The 12,924-nt window shown below is 32.9% G+C and overlaps 1 protein-coding gene across 11 annotated transcripts in view; it reads left to right on the forward strand.

Annotated features, from left to right (window-relative positions):
* Positions 1 to 12,924, forward strand: part of CCDC91 (coiled-coil domain containing 91) — a 398,587-nt gene that overhangs the window by 77,657 nt on the left and 308,006 nt on the right. Inside the window, exon 1 of one of the 11 annotated variants that reach the window (XM_025403286.1) lies at positions 1,349 to 1,463. The exons of the other annotated variants lie outside the window; for them this stretch is intronic. The gene's annotated coding sequence lies outside the window, so the exon portion shown is untranslated. Of the gene's footprint in view, positions 1 to 1,348; positions 1,464 to 12,924 lie in introns of those variants that run through there. 11 annotated transcript variants of the gene reach the window in all.

The raw sequence follows: 12,924 nt of genomic DNA on the forward strand, positions 1-12,924 counted from the left end.
TTTCTTTTATCTTAATTCTCTAGTCTCACTTCTGATGCAACTAGTTTTATAAATTATTTTTTAACCATCCGAATGTCTTCTAGGCATGTACAATTGTGTGGTGTCTATTTTTTTTAATAGAGATGACAGTGTATTGTAGATACATAGTAATGCTCCCTGCTTTTTTTCCCACAATAATTTGGAGAACTTTCTGTAGAAGTACTTACAGATTTTCCAAATTCATTTTAGTGGTTGCATAGTACTCTTTTTCATGGATTACTATTACTAATGTAACTAGCTATTTTTACTTTAATTCTTGCTGTTGCAAACAGACCTGTAGTGAATATTCTTGTATTTTCAGCAAAACTATTTTAATTAGCATGATAATGTGTATTGTTTCTGTGACTTGAAAGATTATTTAAAATTAACAGCTTACTTACTAAGTTTACTAATATAAACATAGAACAAAACATGCTATTTAACTCTGAACAGTGTCAGATTTTATATTTGAGGTCATATATACCTAAGGTCATACATAAGAAAATGTTGGCAACGTTGAAGGTGATAATTTTATGAGTACATTGAAAAAGAAAGTCTTCTTTAGCTAACCATGGGCAAATTCATAGTAGCATGGTTGTTGAAATGGTTGTGTTTTTTAAATATGTAAAATAAAGTTTGTTGCAACATTGTTTATAATAGCCTCAAACTAGAAACAACTCAAATATTCGTCAGAAGTAGAAAGTTTGATATTTTGGGTTATATATAATAATAATATTATATTTATACTATATTATATATTTATATATAATATATAATTTATTCTTATATAAAGATAATAATTATTATTCTTTGAGACAGAGTCTCACTCTGTTGCCCAGGCTGCAGTGCACTGGCACAATCTTGGCTCACTGCACCTCTACCTCCCAGGTTCAAGAGATTTTCCTGCCTCAGCCTCCTGAGTAGCTGGGACTACAGGTGTGTGCCACCATGCCTGGCTAATGTTTTGTAGTTTAGTAGAGACAGGGTTTCACTGTGTCAACCAGGATGGTCTCCATCTCCTGACCTCATGATCTGCCCATCTCGGCCTCCCAAAGTGCTAGGATTACAGGTGTGAGTCACCCTACCCGGCTGGATTATATTTATATAATAGAACACCATACACTTGGAAAATTAACAAACTATAGCTACATATGACAACATGGAAGAATCTCATGATCATCTATACTGTCCTCAGAGTACCTTTAAGAGATCAGTAGGAAGCCTTAAACTGACAGACTGTTCTATAATGTTAGATTCTATAACACCACATTTTCATAGAATCTATGAAGTCTAGAATATCAGTCTCCCCTTGGGTTCTGGAATTCCTCTTGTTCATTAGAATGAGGACTCCATTATTTTGGCCACAGAGCTGTACCCAGGACTGCTTCAGAGCAAGCCCCATGTCTGAATCTTCAAAGGGTAGAAATCGTCATCCTGTTTACTCAGTAGGGATGGCATGGGGAAGGGAGGAGAGAGTAGATTTCATCTAAAATCTACTGTGGATGAATAGTGCAATATGAGACTAAGAAAAATTTTTGAATCTGACCTCAGGTGTCTGATATGGAGGTCACAGACTAAGACTGGACCTGAATCAAACAGAATAACCTCCATCACTCACTTGCTCCCTCCCTTTACCCCTGAGATTCTTGTATTGGACTCTTGGGCCTAGTTGTAGCTGGAAACAGTAAATGCTTCTGCTTTATGAATTTTCAAGTGGCCAGGCAGGGTTGAGAGACTCACAGGAACATGAGACTTACAGGGCCAGTATAACCAGAGGTTCTGACAGATTTGCCCTATGCACACTTGGCTTGATGTCTCTGTACTGATGCCCCTAACGAATGCTGTTGTTGCTAATGTGTATTTTAAATGAACTTATACTTTGTACTTACTCGGGTTGAGTTTTCATGTACTTCCTTCCTCTTTGTAAAGGTTGGGCATTTGAGCTTCTTAAACGATGTCTCTAATTCTTGGTGGTATTCTCTTCTGTATTTGTGGTACTTCCTCTTTGTGGCAGGGGGTATGGGGGAGTGGGAGGGTATCATGATTTCTTGAGATTCTGGAATCTTCCAACACCTTTTTGTGCCCATTCTCTCCTTGTGATTATCTATTCCATAGCCCACCCCATCAGCAATTTCTGTAGTTTCTGAGTTCATTCCAAGTGGGGATCTTTTCAGTTCTCTCCACTTCCCTGGTCACTATCTCAGTCAAAGCCACCATCATGTCTTTCCTAGATGACTTGAGCAGCTCTTTTTTCCTGCATCCACTCTCACTGTCTGCTCCCCTCCACCCGCCCTGCCACCCATGACTCCATTATTTTAAGTGGCACCACAGAGGGCTGGGACACAGTGAATGATCAGTAGATGTTGCCTGTTTATGACATTTGATTTTAAACTGTAGAAATGCTTAGGATTTATTTTTTCATTTGTTGTGGATTCCTGAATATCAGTAAAACATGATTTGATTATAATTTTGTAGGTTGTAATTTTGACTTATGATATTCCTCTGAATATTTTGTTGTAATTTCTGTATTGGGTACTAAAGATTTATACCTGTTATTAGGAATCGCCTGAATAAATTTTACAAACTAATTGCAGTTACAAAATCCTCCATGATTTGGGTATTGCTATTGTGCCTAATCACAGTTTTTTTTTAGTCCCAATTCTGGTTTTTGTATCAAAATGGTTATATTGGCTTGCAGCTAGTATGCATTAATTTTTTTCTTATTACAGCATTGCTGAGGTGATAATCATTTTAATAATGCTTTAATAATTTAATAATTTTAAATTTATAATAATAATTAATTAATGAAAATTTCCTTCATTTAAATTGAAATGGAAAATCTTCTAGATTTGTTTTTTTGGAGTGAATGTGTTAAAGACTAGTTTTATTGTGGACCTCCTCAGATAGGTTGTTTTAGTTAATGGACCTTCCCAAGTAATTTTAGAATAAATCACAGAGACTGCCTCTGAAGTACTTAGAACACAAAGATGTTTATAGATATACTTTAGAACTGTGAATCAATAGGGAAGTTATTACTTAAACTTAATCCTATAGAAAGTTTGCTAAAGATATGAAGAGTTTGATCATTTTGTATCTGTCAAGTCTGAGGTTATAGAAAAGTGGATAAAAGGTGATTTAGCTGGTTTGGAGGAAATTTTAATTCAATGTGGCTGACAGTACAGAGTTGGTAAAATACTGTAATCAAATATTACAATTTGGTTATTAAGAAATGCTTTAGTTATGTAAATCAACTGTTACTTTTCTTCCTCCATCCCTTAAAAGGTTCACAATGTTAATTTTTTTTATTTCAAGGAAACATTTGCTGATAGAATTGTTCATTAAACATGCGAATAAACATTTACTCATCAATCCATTAGGTTCCTAAAGGAGCAACCTTAAAGCAATTTCAACTCTTGGTCTTATTAATCTAAACACAAGTATTTTGCTTCAGTGGAATATGTTTGATTAAATTTGTGAAATTTACTTCTAATTTTTTAAAAGAAAAACTAGATTCTCATTGGTTATGATCCTGCTTGACATTAGGAGGTGATACTGTTTGCTTTCAACCTTCTATCGTTTGATTTCTCCCCCATTCAACAAATTACTGTATATCAAGCACAGGGGAGACAATCGGGAACAAACAAGACAAACAAGATGTTTGCCTTCATGGCTCTTGCAAACTAGTAAGGTACACAGAAATTAAATAATTGTTCAGATGTTTAATTATGACTAGGATACACTTTTAAGGGGAGGTATGGAGTGCCAGAATAGCGTATAATAAAGGGATAGAGAGAGTGAGGTCGGTACTGCATTATAGCTAGGAAGAATATCAGATACAGAAGTGTTTGAGTCCAGATCAGGATTAGCAAGGCAAATGCCTATGATGGTAAGGGAGGCAGGGCTTACCCAAAGCATTACAGCAGAGACAGAGGGAAACAGCATGTTTTCAAGTGGTAACTTTTGGCAGTGTAGCTACATTCTCAATTTTATATTTGTTTTCTGATTGATTTCTCTTTTATGATCATTATTTTCTATTGTCTATTTTATTATGTTTATTATATTTTTCCTAATTTTTAAAAATTTTTTATGCTTATCTTATTACTTTTAACCTTTCTTTTCAGACAGACAGAAGTATTCCAGACTATAATTTCCCCTCTGATTACTGCTTTAACTGTATCTTGTCAATTTTATTTTTAAATTACAATTTTCAGATGAAGTGATACTTGAGTTATTTTTAAAAGTATTTGCTAATTTCCAAGTATGGGGCTTTCCCAGTTGTTTTTATTGTTATTGTTTTCTAATTTGGTTGCTTTTTATTGTGATTGTTTTCTAATTTGATTGGTTTTTGGCCAGAGAAAGTTATTAGTTTGGAAGTTATGTACTCTGCTTCTTTTCTTTCGGTGGTATCCTTGGAAATTTTCACAAGCATTCTTAACTCACTAAAACCTGAAACTAATTAGTATCTTTAGCCTTCTCTTGAAAAATACAAAGAATGTGGAACATTTGAAATGTATTAATTTACTCTTTTGTTATTATGCTATTGTGTAGCATTTTAAATGTGTATATATATAAATATTGTATATGCATATGAAATGCATACTTAATATAAGCTATATATTACATATAAGTGTAGATATATATTATATATATAACACCACAAGACATTATTATCAGCAGTATTATGCTTGTTTGAAAATGCTTATTTCTGTTAGATAGATTCCTCTAGTTTCTATATTGACATTTATTTATTTGCTCTGCACAATGTAGATATTACTCCACCATCTTCTGATTTCCGTAGTTGTTTTTGGGAAGTTAGTTGATTCCATTAGTTGTTGTTCCATTGAAGATAATTGCTCTTTTCTTTCTGAATCACTTTATGACTTAATGCTATGTAATTGGTGTTCTATAGTTTTACTGTGATGTACTAAGTAAGGATACCTTATTTTCTTTGATTAGAATTTATTGGGCTTCCGCATGTATAGATTAAATCTTTAGATTTAATAAGCCCAAAAAGCTCAACAAATTAATTATGGGAAGTTTTATTACTTCTGAAAATTCTTGGCCATTGTTTTTACCAATGTTGTTGTTGCTCCATTCTCTTTCTCCTTCTGGAACTCGAGTTAGTTAAGTAGCTTTTTTTTTTTCTTTCTTTCCTTCCTGCTTCTCTCTTTATTAATATATTCTGCCATTTGATGCCGTAATGTTCTCAAAAGTGAAAAACTATTCATGTGAAAAAGGAAGCATATGGGGATCTTATGTACTAGAATCTGATATTAGTGTGTTTCTACTGCTAAGACATTTGTGCCTTTAATGCACTTCAGAGTAAATCATTATTGTAATTTATGCTTATGGCCTACTTAGAAATGATGTCAGTTGTGCTTGTATAAAAATTCTTTTTTCTTAGATCCATGACCTATGTAAATAATTTGTGAATTTATATTCCTTGATTATTTTTAAAGACATTTGGCATCTTTATGTAATTGAATATTGTATGTATGTATGTTTGTGTATATATAATCATGTAATATATATGATTCTCAGAATTTTTGAGTGATGTTTCTTTAGAAAGAAAGGGAATTATTATTGGTCATGATAATACTGTTTATAACTTAAACCTGATGTCATTTTGGATTCACTGGGTGTAAACCAAAGAGAAATATTTGTTTTCTGGAATCTCTTATAGTAAAGTGAAATAAATAGGCACTCCTACTTCACAAGTGCATGATGAAAATAACTATTTTATTTCTCTTAATGGGAAGGATATAAATTATGTGAATGGTGGAAAATGTTTCACATTTTCCTATTTCTATCATATACAGTGTGCAGTTCCCTGTGTAACTTATAAATTGATAAAGATCTTGGCTGAGGGGTAGATTGTAATTTATGCCTTACTCAGATTGCTGAGTACTGTTAGGTTCTTGAGTCTGAATCAGCCTTTCAACATCTTGGAGCAAATGATTTTTCATTTTCATAACAGGACAGTGATTTTTTTATGTTTGAGAGTATAGAAATTTAACTGGTCATTTACTTTAGAAAAATTGTTTATTGTTTTTCCCATTGTAAATATTAGTTAAGATTTTTTGTGGGCTCACAAAAAAATCTAATGTAACAGGATCCATGCTATAAACTCTGTGTTCATCTGTTGAAAATTATATGTATATTTTTAAAGGTTTATATACAGTTGTATGTGTAATTTAGAGAAATTTCAGCTTTTTGTATTAGATTTTAAATTTTTAATTATGCTTTACTTACCCGCTAAGACTTACGGGAAGTGAAATTTCAGAGATATGCTATCAATTTTCCTAAAGGCTGATTAAAGCCGTATTTCATAAGCTTATAACTTACAGTGATATATTTACAAGTTTGGTAAGTAATGTTAAATATTTCCCTGTAAGATCATGTAGAGTAGATATTAAAATTAACAAATATCTTAGAACTGAAAAGCCTGTGTTCAAATATCTTTTTATAAGAATACACCCAAAACTGACCTTCTTCATAGTATTGAACATTTTAGAGATTTATAAATGACACTGTCACAAAGGGAATTTCTCATACTCATCATGAGTTCTATAGGTACTACCTCAATTAAATTTCAGTTTGGGTTTTTTCTTTAATGAGGATAATAACATTTTGGTATATCAGATGCTCTTTATTTTAAACTTATATTGCCTTTTAGCTAATTCAGTTATTTAACTTTTAGCAAAAACTGAATAGAATTGCATTTGTTAAGTACTATTATAGGTTGAACATCCCAAATCCAAAAATCCAAACTGTGAAATGCTCCAAAATCCAAAACTTACATGATGCTGAAAGGAAATGCTTATTAGAGAATTTTGGATTTGGGATTGTCAAATTTGGGATGGTAAATATTCTAAATCTGAGTATCTCTGGTCTCAAGCATTTTGAGTAAGGAGTACTCAACCTGTAGTCAAATATTTTCTATTTCTTGCATCAACCTTCCTCCTTTTTTTCACTTTGATCAAGTAGGTCAGATTTAACATCTCATCTGGACTGTTATAACACTAATTTAACTGGTTTCTTTGCCTTGTAATTCATTCTGTACATGGTTTCCAAAATAATTTTTATATAGTCATCTTTACATAGTAGTTAGTTTAGAACCACCCTAAGTTCTTTTGTATCTCTTTCAAGGGCCATTATGATCTGGTAGTAGCCAGACTCTGTAGACTTTCATTCACTGTTACCCTTGTCATACTAGTGGCACAGTAAAACTGAAAATTACTTGTACTTCCTGGCACATATTTGCAATTTATTCCTACCTCTGGTTCTTTGTTCTAGTTGTGCTATTCAGCTAAAACATTTTCTCCATCTCTGCGTGTTCAGATCACACTCTTCCTTCATAGCCCAGTTCAAAAGTCTCTTTCTCTGCTGAGCTTTTCTGTCAGTCCTCTAGCCTGCCTAATCCCAAATGTTGAAGTGACCTTTCTTTTTCATTAATTACTGTTTAGTTTCATCTGTGGCATTTTATGCTGTTAGCTAGTCTCTTTTCTGTTGTCAGTCATGACACTTTATACCCCTGGTTCTTTCCTACTACTATGATCTCCCCTTTTGACTTCTTTACTTATCTTCTCTCTCCCTTCCTTTTAACAATTGTTTTTAGGGTTTTGTCCTTGACCCTTTTGTATTTTCTCTTTGATGAAATCTTTTAATTGAAGATACCCAAATTTATGCCATCATTCTTGACCCTTCTTTGGAGCCTTCCTGCCTTGATATGTAACTTAAAGTCAGCATCACTAAAACATATCTCACCTTTTACTGTTTCACACTTGAACTATTATTTCTTTTCTCACTTAATAAAAGTAACTGTTCATCTAGAAGCATAAGCCAGGTAACTACCTGTATAAGTCTTTCTCAAGTCTTTTTGTTTATTCAGTATAGTTAGGACTGGAGTGTCTGTAATCATCATGTTCCTTTTGAGCTCTTTACTTTTCAATTATATTGAAGTACTTGCTGTTCCCTAAACACATCCTGTGGTTTCATGACTCTGTAGCTTTTAATATGTTGTTCTCTTTGCCTGGAAAGTCCTAGTAAGAATTATGCAGACTTGGATATGAATCCTGGCTTCATCATTAACAGCTATGTAACCTTGGTCAACTTAATAAGCCTTTCAAGTACCTGTTTCCTTATTTGTAAAATGGTAATAATATCTACTTAAAAAAAGTATTGTGAAAATCAAGTGTGAATATGCACATATACGTGCATACATATTATATAACCTATATACAGATATATTCATATATACAATTATGTATATATATGATTAAAATGATAATATATACTATTAAAGATTAAATGTGTATATATGCCTGATATGGTGCTGTTTAAATACTCATTTTCCTCTTTTTCTTACCTTTCCCCTCTCTTGCAAGTTCTGTGTCATATATTAAGCTTACCTTAGGATCATTAGTTTTGTGAAGTCTTTTTTTTTTTTAAATATGATGTAATCCTTTTCTTCACTGTACTTTTATTTTAATATTCCAAATCTTTTATGTGATATAAAAGTTTGTCTATGTATCTTTTCTAGAATGTGAGCTTTAGGATTGGGAAACTGTCTTGTTTATATTTGTATCCTCTTGAATAAAACTTTGAAATAGCATCTTATGAGATCCCTCAGGTTAAGTACAGAAGTCATGCATGTATAAGTATATAGACTTACCTAGGAGAGAAGTTCATAACTTCTTTTAGACTCTCAGAGTAATCTATTCTTAAGGTGAAGACTCACTGGTGTAGATTTCGATGCATGAAACGGATATTCCACTGAATTAAACCATGCATTTCCTGACCCTGGGAAGGGAGACACCAGCTCCTTTCTGGTTCTGGATCATTTCGGTGGGAGAGTAAATGGAGAGCTGCTGATCCTGCGCCTCACTCTCCTGACTCAACTTTTGGTCCTCCAGCACTTTTAATTATGATTTTGTAATCAGGAATTTCCCTATCTTAAAGCTTTCCACTTGAAATTTCTAGAGTAGTTTGTCTATTCCACTAAACCCTTTTTTGTACTAGCATATTATAAGTTTTGGTTGAATTAATAGAATATTATGTGAAAAAATGCTAGAAACTTTATTTTTCTTTCTGTAAAGCATGGTGCTGGACAGATTAAAAAAGAATATATTTTCTTTGCAATATCTCTTTGTGCATATATACGATGAAGTGTTCAGTCATACACTTTTGTTTATGTAGTCAGGTGTGGTCTAAAATATGATAATGTATCTACTGTTTTAGATATAGATTATATTTATCTACCTCATTCGAGTAGTTGAGAATATAAACAGAGGAAATGGAATTATATCTCCAAACATATTTGATTCTTTTAAAAAATTTGTCTCAAAGGCACTCTGATATGAGCAGGGTGTCACCTTTTGGAACTTCATACACCGGGGCCTGTCGTGGGGTGTGGGGAGTGGGGAGGGTTAGCGTTAGGAGATATACCTAATGTAAATGACGAGTTAATGGGTGCAGCACACCAACATGGCACATGTATACATATGTAACAAACCTGCATGTTGTGCACATGTACCGTAGAATGTCAAGTATAATAATAAAATAAAAGTCAGTGAACAGACTAGAACAGAAAGTACACAGTTCTTTTCTCTGATATTTCATCTATTTAAACTAGCAGTCATGCTTGTATTTTGATAATACTGGAAGATTTTAGTAGACCTTTTTAATAATCTTATGCAGTTGAATAAATCTTTTATGTTTTATTGTGAAGAGAAAACAATTAAGTTAGTTTTGTACATTACCTTCCCATTCTTCTACTTCTGTAACTGTTTCTCATAGGCCTTTCACTTTTTTTTCCCTGTATACATCTCTGATGTTTGGATTTACCATCTGAGTATGTGTTTTATGGTTTAATTCAGTCTGAAATACTGTATTTACAACATGACATTAGCTGTAAAATCATTCTGTCTGTGTGGTAATTACTGATCTTACTGTAGTTGTCATTTCTGTTGAATGAGTAATATGTAATACAGAATTCTTTTTATAATCTATATGTCTATAATGGTGATGTGTTAGATCTTGGATTAGAAGAACATATAGGTAAATGATTTCCACACCTTTGTAAATACCCTTGTATTAAAGATAATTGCTAATTAACGATTAGTGAATTACTAAACCTTTTATTAAGATATACTGTGCAGCCTTGTGCAGTGGCTCATACTTGTAATCTCAGCACTTTAGGAGGCTGAGGCAGGAAGATCACTTGGGGCCTGGAGCTCAAGACCAGCCGGTGCAATATAGTGAGACTGTGTTTCTTTTTAAAAAAAAAAAAAAGCCAGGCATGGTGGGATGCATGTATAGTCCCAGCTACTTACCTGTAGTCCCAGCTACTTTTAAGACTGAGGTGAGATGATCAGTTGAGCTCAGGAGTTGGAGACTGCAGTCAGCTATGATTGCACCACTGTATTCTGTCTTTGGTGACAGTGAGATTCTTTCTCAAAAAAAAAAAAAAAAAAAAGCTCTCCTATGCAATATGGCTTTCTGTTTGAGACTTATACTGTCCATTTTTTTCCATCTCTGCATGTCTTCATTTATCTCTTAATTTTTCTAGAAAGGGTTTGAAGCATTGATATGTTTTTTGGCAATAATCTATTTGGTCTTAATGCTATTTGGTCTTAATAAATTGGGAAGTTTTTATTCATTAAGCAATTTTGGGAAAGATTTGAGTATCATTTGTTGTATGGACCTGGTATTTGTATCAGTCATGGTTCAACCAGAGAAGCAGACCCAGTAGGAGATGTATATATTAAGATTTTTTTTTTTAATAAATAGTTAGCTTACATGAGTATGGAGCTGACTAGACAAGCCTGAAATTCATAGGACGGTCCATCAGGAGGGGCAGGTTAGAACCCATAGGCACAGGTTGAAACTGCAGTCCACACACAAAATTTCTCTTTTACTAGGGAACTCTCAACTCTGCTTTGAAGACCCTTCAAAAGATTGAATCAGGTCCATAATTATCTAGGGTAATCTCTTACTTAAAGTAAACTTATTATGGACTTTAATCACATACAAAATACCTTCACAGCAACATCTAGATTAGTGTTTCATTATTAGCTTATCCAGGTTGACATTTCAAAAGGCTATCACAGTATTCTTATTTTCTTTTGTGTGTATGTATATGTCTCTGAATCTATTTAAGTATAGATTTTGCTATAATAATTATTATTTTTCCTTAGTCTGCCATTAGCAACAGTGTTGTTAGAGTAGTGTATAGAAAGTAGTTGACATAATTAAAAGGGAGTGATTTTAACCCAGTCTTTTGATCTTGTTTCTGTTTTTGCAGTTTTGTAAGTTTTGAGAAACTTGCTGACCAATGTTGTTGAAAGGACATACTTTTTTGGTTTGATTTATCCCATAGTACCCTGGATTTAATGTTAACAGTGGGATAATCTGTTAGAATATTCCTATTTCTCTTATCTGTGCATGTATAGAAAAGACTTGTAAACTGTTGAATTGAAATATTGATTGAAAAGATATTTTAAAAGATAAAGGAGCCTTCTGAATATCATAACTTAAAGGTAGAAATGTACATATATCACAGGTAAAAGACAAAAATGATAACTAAAATAATGAAAATGAACTTTACTCAGAATATTTACAATGAATAAAATAGAGCCTCATGTACTACCATTAAGTTGGTAATGCATTTTATTTTTCTTACCTTTGATAATTTCCACCACCCTACCAATACAAAAAATGTTTTTTACTCCAAGTTAAATCTAATTAAGATGATTTAAGGAGCATTGGGGGATAATGATGCTATTTGTTGTAGAGGCTGACCATTGTGTGTGCTTTTGCATACCCATCGCTTAGCTACCACTTACAAGTAGAACGTGTGGTATTTGTTCTTTTGTTCCTGAGTTACTTCACTTAGATAATGGCCTCCAGTTCCATCCAAGTTGTTGCAAAAGACAGTATTTCATTCTTTTATATGGCTGAGTGGTATTTCATGGTGTATATATACCACATTTTCTTTATGCACTCGTTGGTTGATAGGCACTTAGATTGATTCTTTATCTTTGCATTTGTGAATTGTGCTGTGATAAACATACACCTGCAGATGTCTTTTTGATATAATGATTCCTTTTCATTTGGGTAGATATCTTCTAGTGTGATTGCTGGATTAAATGGTAGATCTACTTTTAGTTCCTTGAGAAAACTTCATACTATTTTCATAAAGGTAGTTTAATTAGGTTCAATTTATTTATTTTTGTTTTTATTGCATTTGCATTTGGGGTCTTAGTCATAAATTCTCTGTCTAGGCCAATGTCCAGAAGCGTTTTTCTTAGGTTTTCTCCTAGAAGTTTTATGGTTTCAGGTCTTAGATTTAAGCCTTTAATCCATCTCGGTTTAGTTTTTGCATGTGGTGAGAGATAGCGATCCAGTTTTATTCTTCTACATGTGGTTATCCAATTTTCCCAGTACTATTTATTTAATAGTAGGGTGTCCTTTCCCTAATTTATATTTTTGTCTGCTTTGTTAAAGATCAGTTGGTTGTAGGTATTTGGCTGTATTTCTAGGTTCTCCATTCTGTTCTATTGTGGCCTATGTGTCTACTTTTATAACAGTTCTATGCTGTTTTGGTTACTATAGTCTTGTAGTATAATTTGAAGTCAGGTAATGTGATACCTTCAGATTTTTTCCTTTTGCTTAGGATTGCTTTGTTTCTTTGAGCTTTTTTTTTTTGGTTCCATATGAATTTTAGGATTTTTTTTTTAGTTCTGTGAAAGATGATGTTGGTATTTTGATAGGAATTGCATTATATCTGTAGATTGCTTTGGGGAGCATGGTCATTTTCATAATATTGATTCTTCCTATCCGTGAACATGGTATGTTTTTCCATTTGTTTGTATCATCTGTGATTTCTTTCATCAGTCTTTTGTT

Source organism: Theropithecus gelada, chromosome 11 (genome assembly GCF_003255815.1).
Source record: "Theropithecus gelada isolate Dixy chromosome 11, Tgel_1.0, whole genome shotgun sequence".
In the NCBI taxonomy this organism is placed as follows: domain Eukaryota; kingdom Metazoa; phylum Chordata; class Mammalia; order Primates; family Cercopithecidae; genus Theropithecus; species Theropithecus gelada.